The sequence below is a fragment of the Mus caroli genome, chromosome 5 (assembly GCF_900094665.2).
Source record: "Mus caroli chromosome 5, CAROLI_EIJ_v1.1, whole genome shotgun sequence".
Lineage (NCBI taxonomy): Eukaryota > Metazoa > Chordata > Mammalia > Rodentia > Muridae > Mus > Mus caroli.
Window position 1 is genome coordinate 26,859,918 of NC_034574.1, and position 11,927 is coordinate 26,871,844.

An 11,927-nucleotide genomic window follows, 5' to 3' on the forward strand; every position below is an offset into this window, starting at 1 on the left:
TTTGATGAGAACTCCCTTTGACCTGTCCCACCAGTCAGTGATCGGTCAACTGCGATTGGAACCCTCTAAGGAAGTCAAGCTTGCTACCCTAACAACTGGCTACATCCACATTCAAACAGGTTTGATTGAAATCCTTACTTGGGAGGAAATGAACTAATTCTACCCCATGAGAACCTCCTGGCCTTTAGAACGTCTACGTGCTAGTAAATCAGTGCTCAGTTTCCACATCCTTTGCCCCAATCACAATGAGTAAAACAAAATCAGAAAGATGATGAGCTAGTTTCATCTTTTTTATGGTCTTGCGTATAACTCAAGCTGTCCTCAGACTCTCAATGCTTCTATCCTGGTTTTGCAGGTGTTGGGATTACAGGCACACATACACTGTTCCCATTAAACTTAGGTTTGTGTGTGTGTGTGTATTTCCCCTATGCATACACACGTGCACACACACACACACACACACACACACACACACACACACACCTGTGAAAGTCAGAGTTCAACTTTCAGGAGTGGGCTCTTTCTTTCCGCCATATATCTCTTAAAGCTGGAACTCGGGTTGTCCATTTTGGTGGCAGGCACCTTTAAATGTTGGGGCATCTTGCTGTACACACAGTCTTTGTCTGTTATTGTTGTTTTAAATTGGTTTGATGTGAGGGGAAGAGCACCAACCTTGGACACGCTGGTGGCTGCCCCTAGGATCCCATGCCTCAGTTTCCATAACACCAGGGAGCAGCTGAGTCACTGTTTCATGAGATGTTTTGAGTCACACATCCCAGAGGTTGGCAAATGTCTCTGGAATCTTTAAGACTCTGGGAAGTCTTGAGTGAAGAAACTGTGTTCACACAGTATTTTGCAAACTTAGTAGAAAACAAAACAAAAGAAAAACCCAGAGTTCTTTTATCAGCTACCATCTTACTTTAGCACCAGGCAAGACTTCCTCAGCACGGTGGGAAATGCCAACCTGAGAGACTCCCAGAGGCCTTTTCCAGCTTTCCCAGTCAGATTCTATAGTTCACAGTCTCTCTCCCCGCCCTCCCCAGCACCATGGTTCAGCATCTTACAGAGGACATCAGAATGGGCAGAGCCACAGCCTCCTCAGGTGGCTGAGGCCTCTCCAATACCTTCTTGCTTCTGAAATCCCGCAGAGAAGAAAGGGAGAAAGGAACTCCTCCCTCCTGGTCCTCCTGTCCCCAGCCCACCAGCCCACCTTAGACTCAGCAATGTCTGCCTAGCACTACCACCCTCTGCACCACTCCCTCCCCCACCCCGACACACACAACTGTCTAGGGCTCCCTGGACACATTATAAGGCTACAGTGAAGGAGTGAAGGACCTCGCTTACATTCTGCTGCTGCTGTTGTTGTTGTTGTTGTTCTGGATAACGATCAGAAGCTGGACCTTATGAAATGGGGCGGGGAAGAACAGGAAAGGCAGTGGGAGTGAGGAGAGAGAAGAGAAGGACTTGTGCTGAGGGAGAGAGCCTGGGTGACTCCGGCATACTGGCTAGTGGGGTTGGGGGCTTGATATGTGAGCTGGGAAGCAGAGTGATGCTAAAAACTCATCAAGTCGTCCCCTCTGGCCCCATGTACACAGCTCTAAGTGAGATTACATCTGGAACACCTGGGCTCTTACCCTCTGCTCTGTTTATCCTCAGAGCGATTCTGGAGCACCCATGTAATCTCTGCCAAAGCAAGTTCACTTTGCTTCTAACTACAGCTGTGGCTTCGTCTGTTGAGTGCCTGTCTATCAGGCACTGTGTTAGCAGCCCCCACATGCCTATCGTCTAATTCTTACCACCTCTAACGTTTTATAGAATGTGGCTGCCAGTGATATAGAACATGGCACACTATTTTGCCCGAGGCCCGTGCCATAGCTTTCCTTGTTAGTTTTCACCTCTGCATCTGGTGGTGTGGGAGCTCTCCCTAGTTCAGCTGACCTGGATCTGAGGAAAGAGAAGGATGAATCCACCCTCCATTGCTCTGAAGAGACATGATCGTCTATCCTCTGGTACAGGTGGTAGCCTTCCAGCTCCTGGGGTGGGAATGTTTGCTTTCTGTTAATGAAAAGAAATAAATGTGATAATAAATAAATGCCCCACCCAGTGCAGTAATCGCTGGCCCGAACAATAAGGTTCTGTGTTTGCTCTTGCCTGTGTTATATTCTTTGGCTGAAGGCGCTGTTCAGGAGCCCCTTGGAACATCAGTGGGGGCTGGGCCCCCAGGCACATGTAGAGGAAGGCAATCCAGCCATTCTGTCTATCTGCTTCCAGGAGTCCCAGCCAAAGTGAGGAAAATGTACAAGGACCCTGTACTTGGAAATGGTGTCCTTCACTTGGTGTCAAGACTGCTGCAGCCCTGCCTCTGCCACTCTAGGTGACGGGAAGTAAGCCTGTCCCCACCCCACCGCTGGCCTTCAATTCCTACACGTGTCGAATAGTGTTGAGGGGCTGCTGTAATGAGCACCTAGGGTCCTTCTAGCTCTGACCCTGATCCTCCTGGACACGCCCATTCTCCCAGTGCCCCCTGGGCAATGGAAGATTCAGAGGTCCAAGAACCCAACTTTCTTGGGAGGCTACTGGGTGCCTCTTCCAGTCTCCATTTTCCTGTTTCCTGCACCTCCTCTAGATGTTCTATGGATGGAATTTCCCCATTTTTGGTCATTTTTAGAAACTGTCGCCCATTTGAGTTCCCAGACATTGTGAGAAGCAGGGAGCAGAGTGCAATACTGTGAATATCCATCGGTCATGCCAAGTTCTTCCCAGGCTGCTTTGCATGTCTTCCCCACAGCTACAGAGACCCTTTGAGTATTATGTTGGGTTATAAATGAATGGAGGATGATAATTTCAACAAATATATGCGTGTATAACTCTCGTAGTGGATCAAGGATCCTTTATTACATGCTATTTATTTATTTGTTTGTTTTATGTGTGGGGGGGTGGTATACACTCAAATAGATGTCAGGGGACAACCTGTAGAAGCCGGTTCTCTCCCACCCACTTGGTAGGAATTGAATTTAGGTCATCAGGTTTGGTGCTAAGTACATTTAGTTGCTGAGCCATTTTGCCACTCTGGTCTAAGGACTTGATATTACTATCACCACACAAGCCCGGGGAGGAGAGTGAATTTGTGGAGAGGTCCTGGAACTGCCAGACTCACTTTGCTGTAAGGTGGTACACCAGCATTCTAACACTCAGCTCTTTGATCTAAATCACTAGCCTTTTTTAGCTTCTTTGGCAGACATGGAACCAGCACCCCTACACACAACACACACACACACACATATACATACACACACACACACACACACACCACTGGTACATATATACTACACACACAAACACATCAGACACATGCACCCCACACTTGTACAGACACACCACACACATATACAAACATACCACACACACAGACACACACATACAACACACATACAAACACACACAAACACATCACACACATAGACACACACCCCACACTTGAATAGACAAACCACACACATACAAACACATCACACACACACACAAACACACCACACACATACACACACATCACAGACACACACACATCACACACAGACACAGACACTGACACACACACACACACATACACACAAACACTTTGCAAGTGAGTGGGTTGGGTATACAACAGTGGAACAACCATCAAGTTATACAGCAGGCATCTGGCAGAGCGGAAAGGGCGCACCCCAGGCTGAGTCCACTAGCCTGAGGCTGTCTCTAAAAACATCACAGCTATGCCAAAAGCAGGGCCTATGGAGCCCGGTCCTTCCCTCCTTCCACCTTTGCTTCATTCTTTCCAGGGCTCTCCCCTCCTCTTTCAAGAGCTCATGTGTCCCTAACAGGAAATCACATTGGTGGAGATAGCACAGTCTTGTCCCCCAGGCTCTTGGTGGGCCCCATGAGGCAGTGACCCACAGCAGCTTGCCCATACCACTTCAGGGACTCAGGCACTGCTCACTCCTGGGGTGGCACACTTGAGCTGGCTGGCTGAGTCTGAGGAGGTCGCACCTGGAATCTGAAGCTGCCCCAGACAGTTGGACAGGCCAGTGAATGTGGACTCAGAAGGCCCTTTCCTTTCAAATGTGCTCCAGGCTCTTGCCCTTGTGTCTGTCCTGCTGTGAGGGTGATTGGCTTGAAGCTAGATGTTTCAGTGTCGGACCATGGCCTATTATATGTGTCCCTTGGTCCATGAAAGATACTTCTCAGAATTGTTTAGAAAATGTAGGCTTCCTGCAGACTCCTATTATGTCTTCTCCATATGCTGGACATGGAGGGTTCCTGACTGCTTCAATCTGCCCCCAACCTTTGTGGGATAGTTTTTGGGGTACGTTTACTGAAGCATAAACCATACATAAAGTACTTGAGTCCCCTGCATAGTGACATGTTTCACACTTTACCCAGTCAAGAGGCAGATGGACCCTCACCAGCATCCCTCAGGCTCCTCCATTTTGACCTCACCCTGATTCCACAAGGCCGACCACATTCTTCCTTCTGACATCTAGATCACAGATTCACTTTGCCTTTAGAACAGAATTTATGAGATGGAGTGATATTGTGTCTGGAATCTTTTGCTCAATGTTCTATTTGTTAATTAGCTACAGATCTATGTATAGGATAAAACATATGCATACATAATATACATGCGTAGAGGAATGTATAGAAATATTTTCCTCCCCTTTTAGCTGAAATATTTTAAAGCAAACTCGTAACAAGCAGGGACCAGGAGTGTGGCTCAGTGCTTAACGTGCACGAGACTCCATTCAACCCCTCATCACAGAAACCCCTCAAGTCTTACACCTGTCACCCCATGCTCTTCAGTATATCTCTCCAAATAATATTTATATAAGACAGTTAATGTTATCAACTCGTCTGATGAAACAGTAATTCTGAGCAGCATCTAATCTCCAGTCTGTGCTGACATTTTCTCAGTTGGAACTGAGATTCAGGCCCTACTGTCACAGTTTAGCAGCTCTCCTGCCTTCCTTCCCCCCCACCCCCCTCCTCCTGAGTTGGCCACTTCCTGAGAAAGCTACTAGCCTTGCCTTCCTTTTTAGTCCAAACCTTCTGGGCTAGTATTCCATGGCAGAGTGCCAAGGCTAGCAGGGAACTCATCAGCCTTCCAAGGGACAGCTGACTTAGACACCCATTTGGTTTCTTAATGACACTTTCAGAATCTACAGTGCCACCTCAGACCCCGTTTAAACACTTGCCCCAAACTTCAAATGGTTTTCAGGACAACACTCATTCTAGCCTAACCTTGCCAACAAAATCATTCCAAACAAGCCTGGCTGTTCTAGAAGATTCCTGGAGACACCTCAGGACCTCCATTCTCCACCCACTCCAGACTATACATGTGAGACCACTCTTTTGGTATCTATCTGTCAATCCATCAGTTCGTTCTCACCCCTGGACCCAGACCCTTTCAAATGCTGTCTGTCCTATAACTTCCCCAACTTATCTGTATCCTATCTGATTGCCGAGACCAAGTTCACAGCCACACAGGTGGATATACTCCAACCTTCTGCAGTAACCAGAGAATACCCTGTGGTGTGGCTTTAGCTGGCTTCTTTTAAAGCTGAGACTGTTTCTCAGCCATGTGCCAAATTCTCCAACGAATGAGACTATCTTACCTATCTGTTCTTCTAGAAATGTCTGACAAACACTAGGTGCTCTCAGTGAGTGCTCCCAGGGAGTACTCCCAGTGGGTGCTCTTTGTGTGTTGACAGTGAAGCATCCAGGGTCATTTTAGTTGCAAGTGGTATTCCCCTCAAAATGATTTGAGCAGAAAAGGGAGAGTCTTGTCAAAGAGCTTACAAGTTCAGGGACACACTGGCAGGTGATCAAGTCCTGTTAGCAGAGCACTCTACCCCTCAGCACTGCCTCCTTCTGAGTTGGCTTTACCCCTAGTAGCCTCTCCCAGAGAAGTAGAAAAAAAGAGTGCTAATTTTAGAGGGAGTTTAGCCAAAGTCTCAGGTCTAACTGTCACACAGATCTTGGGTCTTATCATCCCTGTAGCTCTCACTCAGTAACTGCAGCCTGGGGCATTCTGTCAACAAGACCTGCATCCTGTGCGCATGCGCATGCTACAGCCGAAGGGTCAGCCACGGCACACGAGGCAGGGAGCTGGAAGTTTCCTAAAGGAAGATCAACGGAGTCACCACAGGAAGGAGACGGATGGTGGGCCAGGCAAATATCTTGTTTGAGCCTGTCTGGGCTCAAGACAGCTGGATGGAGTCCTGGCATCAGCTATGGAGGCTCTGAGTGTTCCTCTGAGTGACTCTTGTCTTCCCACGAAGTGACCTTGAATCTGTGGCTTGCTTTACCTGAACCCCAGCTATATTTATTTATTTAACATGTTTGTGCGTATGTGTGTGGGTGCCACAGTTCACATGTGTGGAGGTCAGAGGACAACCTGCTAAAGTTGCCTCTCCTACCACGTGGGTCCCTGAGATCAAACTCAGGGTGTCAGGCTGGGTGGCAAGGAAAGATCTTTACCTGCTGAGCCATCTGCATGCTCTCTGGACCTCAATTTCTGTATCTAGAAAATGGGTTGATGGTTAGTTTTCATCAACCTGACACAAATGAGAGTAACCTGTGAGAAGGGACAGAGGGGTTACCTCCATCAGACCGGCCTGTGGGCTTGTCTGAAGGCCTTGACTAACGATTTGGCTGAGCTGGAAAGCTGAGAGGCAAGCACATCCTTTCTCTATAATCCTTGAATGGATCTGAGACTAGGAGAAGGGGGGGAGGGGGGCTGGTCTTTTCCTGCTTGGGACCCGACAAACATTCCTTCCAGGGGTGACTCCTGTTCTGACTCAGTGATATTTCAGAACGATAGCACCGCATCTGTCACCATCTCTGGAATGTATCGAGCTTTAGCGTGCGTGCGCGCACACACACACACACACACACACACACACACACACACACGTGGCAGGAAGGTTCTCTGTCCTGAATGCGGAGCAGGGTCTATAGTAGGGATGGGGGGTGAGGGCAGAAGGGCATTATTTGTACACAATTTCCAAAATTTTAATTTGTAGTCACATACTACCTTACAAAGGCAACACTTTCTAGGAGATGTGTCACTAGGCACCTTTGTCACTGTTGTGAACACTGCAGAGTATTCTGACCCAAAGTCAGATAGTCGTGTTGTCCTCAGGAAATTGTTGACCAAAGCATTGTTACTGGGTGTAGGACTATCTCTATATGTGGGTTGAGGCCACCAACAGCTTAGTTATTAGTTTGATTTTATTAGGGTAATGCAACTCAGCAGGGTGTATAAAACTCCGCAACCGGAAGGGTTGTTTTGTGTACACAGGTACCTCTAATGTCCACCAGATGAACATTTTACTTACTATTTCATGAGGATGGGAGTTTTGCCTCATTTCGGTGTGCTCACCACATGTGTGCAGTGCCCCAGAGGAGGAGAGAGCAGAAGAGGATGTTGGAGCCTGTGGCACTGGAGGTGCCCTTGGGGTGGAGAGGTGGCTCAGTGGTTAAGAGCACTGGCTACTTTTCCAGAAGACCCAGCTCGGTCCTCAGAACCCATACGATAGAGCATTCATTTCATTTAAATATAACTTGTCTCCCCCTCTCCCGCTTCAAGGCAGGGGTTCTCTGTGTAGCCCTGGCTTGAACTCACTTTGTAGACCAGGCTAGTCTCCAACTCACAGAGATCCACCTGCCGGAGCCTTCTGAGTGCTGGGATTAAACGTATGTGTCACCATGCCTGGATTCTGTTGTTGTTGTTGTTGTTGCTGCTGCTGCTGCTGTTGTTGTTGCTGCTGCGGTTGTTGCTGTTGTTGTTGTTGCTGTTGTTGAGAGGTTCTCTTGTAGCCCAGGCTAGACTTCAATTCACTATGAGGCTGAGGATGACCTTCAACTCCTGATTGTCCTGCCTTCACCTGCTAAGGGCGGGGACTATAGGTGTGTACCCCGGTGCTTGCACTGTAGATTTATTTCCAGTACATGCTGGGGATGCGGAAGTGTTACATCTCAAAGTGCATGTGCTGTGCTGCATGTGCTCTTTGGGTCCCGAAGCAGATGCTGTAAGCCCATGGGGGTGGAGGGAAGCTGTCTTATTCACTCAAAACCCCACACCCACACCCTGTGGGCCCCTTAGGAGGAGAAGCAGTTCCCAGCCTTTCCTGGACCCTACACCTGACAGATACAAACACACTCCTAAGAATTAGTGGCTCTGAACAGCCCCCTACAACTCTGTTTCCAGCTGTTGCCAGACAATAGATATATTAAATTCCCTGTTTCTCCAACCCTCTCTCAAAGGACCCTCCCCAAAGAGGTCACCACATAGACCTTATCCTTTGAACCATTTGAGCTGAGATCTGCTTGCTGATGGCCCCTTGACAAATTTATAGGTCCTCAGAAAACTCAAACACTTCTGCATTAACACAGGTTGTCCTGTTGTTGCTTTGTTTGGCCTGGTGTGAGTGTGTGTGTGTGTGTGTGTGTGTGTGTGTGTGTGTGTGTGTGGTGAGGGACTGGGTGCAACTCTGCACAAATTAAAGAGTTATCTGAGAAGAACATCCTCTTTTGAGAAAATGTCTCTATCAGATTGCCTGGAGGCAAGTCTTGAATGCATTCTTTCGACTTAAGATTGATGTGGGTAGGCCCAGTTCACTGGTGGGCCACACCACCAGGCTGGGGGGTGGTGTGTGCCTTTGTCCTGAACCATGTAGGAAAACAGACTGAGTAAATCATGGGGAATGAGCCAGTAACAGCTCTCCTCCAAGGCCTCTGCTTCTGCTCCTGCTTCCAGGTTCCTGCTCTCCTTGAGTTCCTGCCCTCACTTCCTGTGATGTGAAGAGCAAGCCAGATAAACCCTTTCTTCCCCAAGCTGCTTTTGGTCACGGTGTTTCATCACAGCAGTAGGAACCCTAACCAAGACTTGGGCTTCAAATATAAATGCTTTCAGGAACCAGAGCACATCATCAAATGCGTTGTTTACTATAAAGTTATGACTGCAGATCCCTCCTAGGGTAGGGTTACCACTAAGGAGTAGAATCTGTAGACTGTCAAGGTTGGAAGAACACTGGGTTTAAGGTCACAGGAGATGGCTTTGCGTTCAGCTGCAGACTTCCACAGGCTGGACCATACTGAGGAGGCTGCTTTGTCATTGTATTCTCTGGCTTTGCATGGGCAATCCTGAGTCTGGTCCACAGCTGACCGAGCTCTTCCTGGGGATGTTGTGAGACAAGCAAAGTTTCATGTATTAAAAGGTCTTCACGAAATGCTCCATCTTCTGATGGGTGGGTCAGTGAGGGGGACAATCATTCTAAGATCCCAGACGTCTCTCAAGGGCAACCTGGGCTGCATGGGATAACAAGGAAACTGGAATGAGTGAAACGGGAGGGTCCAGACACTCAGAGAGAGGCGATGAATAATCAGCCCAGACTACCTTTTTATTTCCCCACAGCGGCATCTCTCTTCCCTTCCCTCACTCAGAAGAGAAAGAAGGGGCACTTTTAAATGTCAGTTAAAGCCATGAACAAATGAAGTCTGTGCTTAGAAAGCCAGAAAGACATTCCGGTCGGTAGGAGGCAGGTAATGCGGTGAAGGCGGGTAGGCAGACTCAGTCAGAGGCGGTTTTACTTTCAACTCGTTATTAAACACTGACCAGTTCCCCAGGACAAGATACTTGGTCTTGCTTTCTTGAACTAACACCTGGAAATGAGAGACACCTCAAATGTTTGTTGTGTGGATTACAAGGGACAGTATGTTTTCGTTTTGATTTGAGACATTGGGGCTTAATCCTGCTCTGAGCATCTTACTCCAGCCCCTTCTTAACCGCGTGCCCCCAGGGATGTCTTCCCACGTAGGCGCCGCCGCTGAACTGGGTCTAGATAGGTCAAACTTCAAGCATCCACTGAATCAGGGGGGGCCAGTGTCCCGGCAGCTCTACCTCTGGTGCCACAGGACTGAAAGGTGGCCTAGACTGTGGAACGTAGGTCTCCTCTCTAGGCAGGCACGGGAAACCAGCTCACGTTCCGGAGCAGGGCCAGGCAGGGATCAAAGCGCTCTCAGGCGGGCCGGGGCGCACCAAAGGGAGGCCGGCGACTTGCATCAGCACAGATTCCGTGATGCTCTGCAGACGTCTGGGGGCTGCTGGCTTTACGGGAAGCCACAAGAAAGGAAAGGACCGGGGAAGCGGGTCCGGGCGGGGGCGGGCGAGGGCGCGAGGTTGCGCTGGCCCGAAGGCGCGCTCCCGGCGGCGCCTGCTAGTTGCTGGGCGCGCCCGGGATGGCGGAGGCCTTGGAGGAAGCTCCTGCTCCCCTTCTCCCCCGCCCCCGCCCCCGCCCCCGCCCCGCGTTACTGGAAGGACTGTGTGGGAGAGACCCAGAAGCTCACGATTATTGAATGCGGGCTGGGGGAGGGCCGGACAGCCCGTGCGGCTCGAAGGAAAACCAAAAGTGCGTCTGTTCGTGCTGCTGTGACACGGGGTTCCTCGGGGAGGTCCCTGCGCACCCCGGCCGCGCCCCCAGTTGCTCACCCCCAACCCTCCAAGATTTATTTCACTAGGGCGGCCGAGGACCCGCAGAACACAGGGCGAGGCGAGTGGGAAAGTGTCACGATTTTTTTCTATGCCCTGCCCCCGTCCCCACCTCCAGTTTTCTGGGTTTTGCTGCTGCTGCTGCTGGGGAAGGGTTGATCCGTTTTGCGTCAAAGGGCTGCATTTACTCAGTCCTGCTGAGAGAGGCGCGTAAACACCCAGGCAGGCCAGGACGCAGGGATGGGAGGGGGGAGGGCCAGGAACCCAAGGCTGGTGCGTGCGTGTACGCCTGCACCACACCCCGTTCTCCAGCCTGCAGAGCTGCACATTCTGCTGGGAGGGCAGCTGCAAAAAATGCGAGGAGTCTGGCCACTCAGCTCACCACGCGCACAAGTCCTTGGGGATGGAGCTCAGGACAGAATGTGTTTTATAACTGTAAACAATGACCCCTAGTACTGTTTGGGATTACCGTATCTTGAAGCCCTTGGGGCAGCCAGATGCCGCCAGCCGTCCCGGAAACGCCAGCGCTTTATATGGAGCCCCGGGAAAGCTTCGAGTTCCCGGCTCTTATTTTCTTTCCTTGTAACGCCCCCACTTCACAGATAAGGAAACTGAGGACCTGAGATGTGGTATGGGAGATGCATAGCACTTCAACGTCCTCAGTGGAATCCCAACAACCTTACTTCCCATTCACTCCTCAAACGCTTAAAGATACAGATGCTTAAGGATGGCTAAAAGACGGCGTTTTTTTCACGCTTGTAATCCCGGCACTCGGGAGGTGGAGGCTTATCTTTGACATATAGAGAGTTTTAGGACAGCCTGTGCTGAGACCCTGCCTCAAAAGAAAAGAGTTCTTCAACTCCTGGTACAGCTTATCTGTACTCATTGTACCTTCTCTGGGGATGATAGGCTATCCGAAGCAGAAGAAAGCTTTAGGTCGTCCTGCTCCAAACCTTTCATTAGATAGAGGAGGAAATTGAGACTCTAGACTCGCCCAAGATCTCACAGCTCGTAAATAGCAGAGCCTGGCGTTCATACTCCAAGGCCTGCGCTCTTTACCCTGAGTGCCACCCCACCCATCAAGGCGGGAAGAGCCAGGAGTCCGGCCACGCGCGCCCTGAACTTTGCTCCAAAACAGTTCAAGGCAACTTGGGGCACACCCCTCGGGCCCTATTTATTTATTTATTTATTTAAAAAAAAAAAAAAAAAACAACCCGATTTGCTTTTAAGACCTGGTTACTACTATTACATGCGTCATAACTGTGTAGCACAGAGGACTCCCGAATGTCTAACTGGCTAATTTCGTCTTCAATACTACTTCTAAGCAAGTTAATTGGAAGGCCAAAATAAAATAAATTTTAAAAAGAAAAAAAACAAGCAAGCAAGCAAGCGCGCACACACA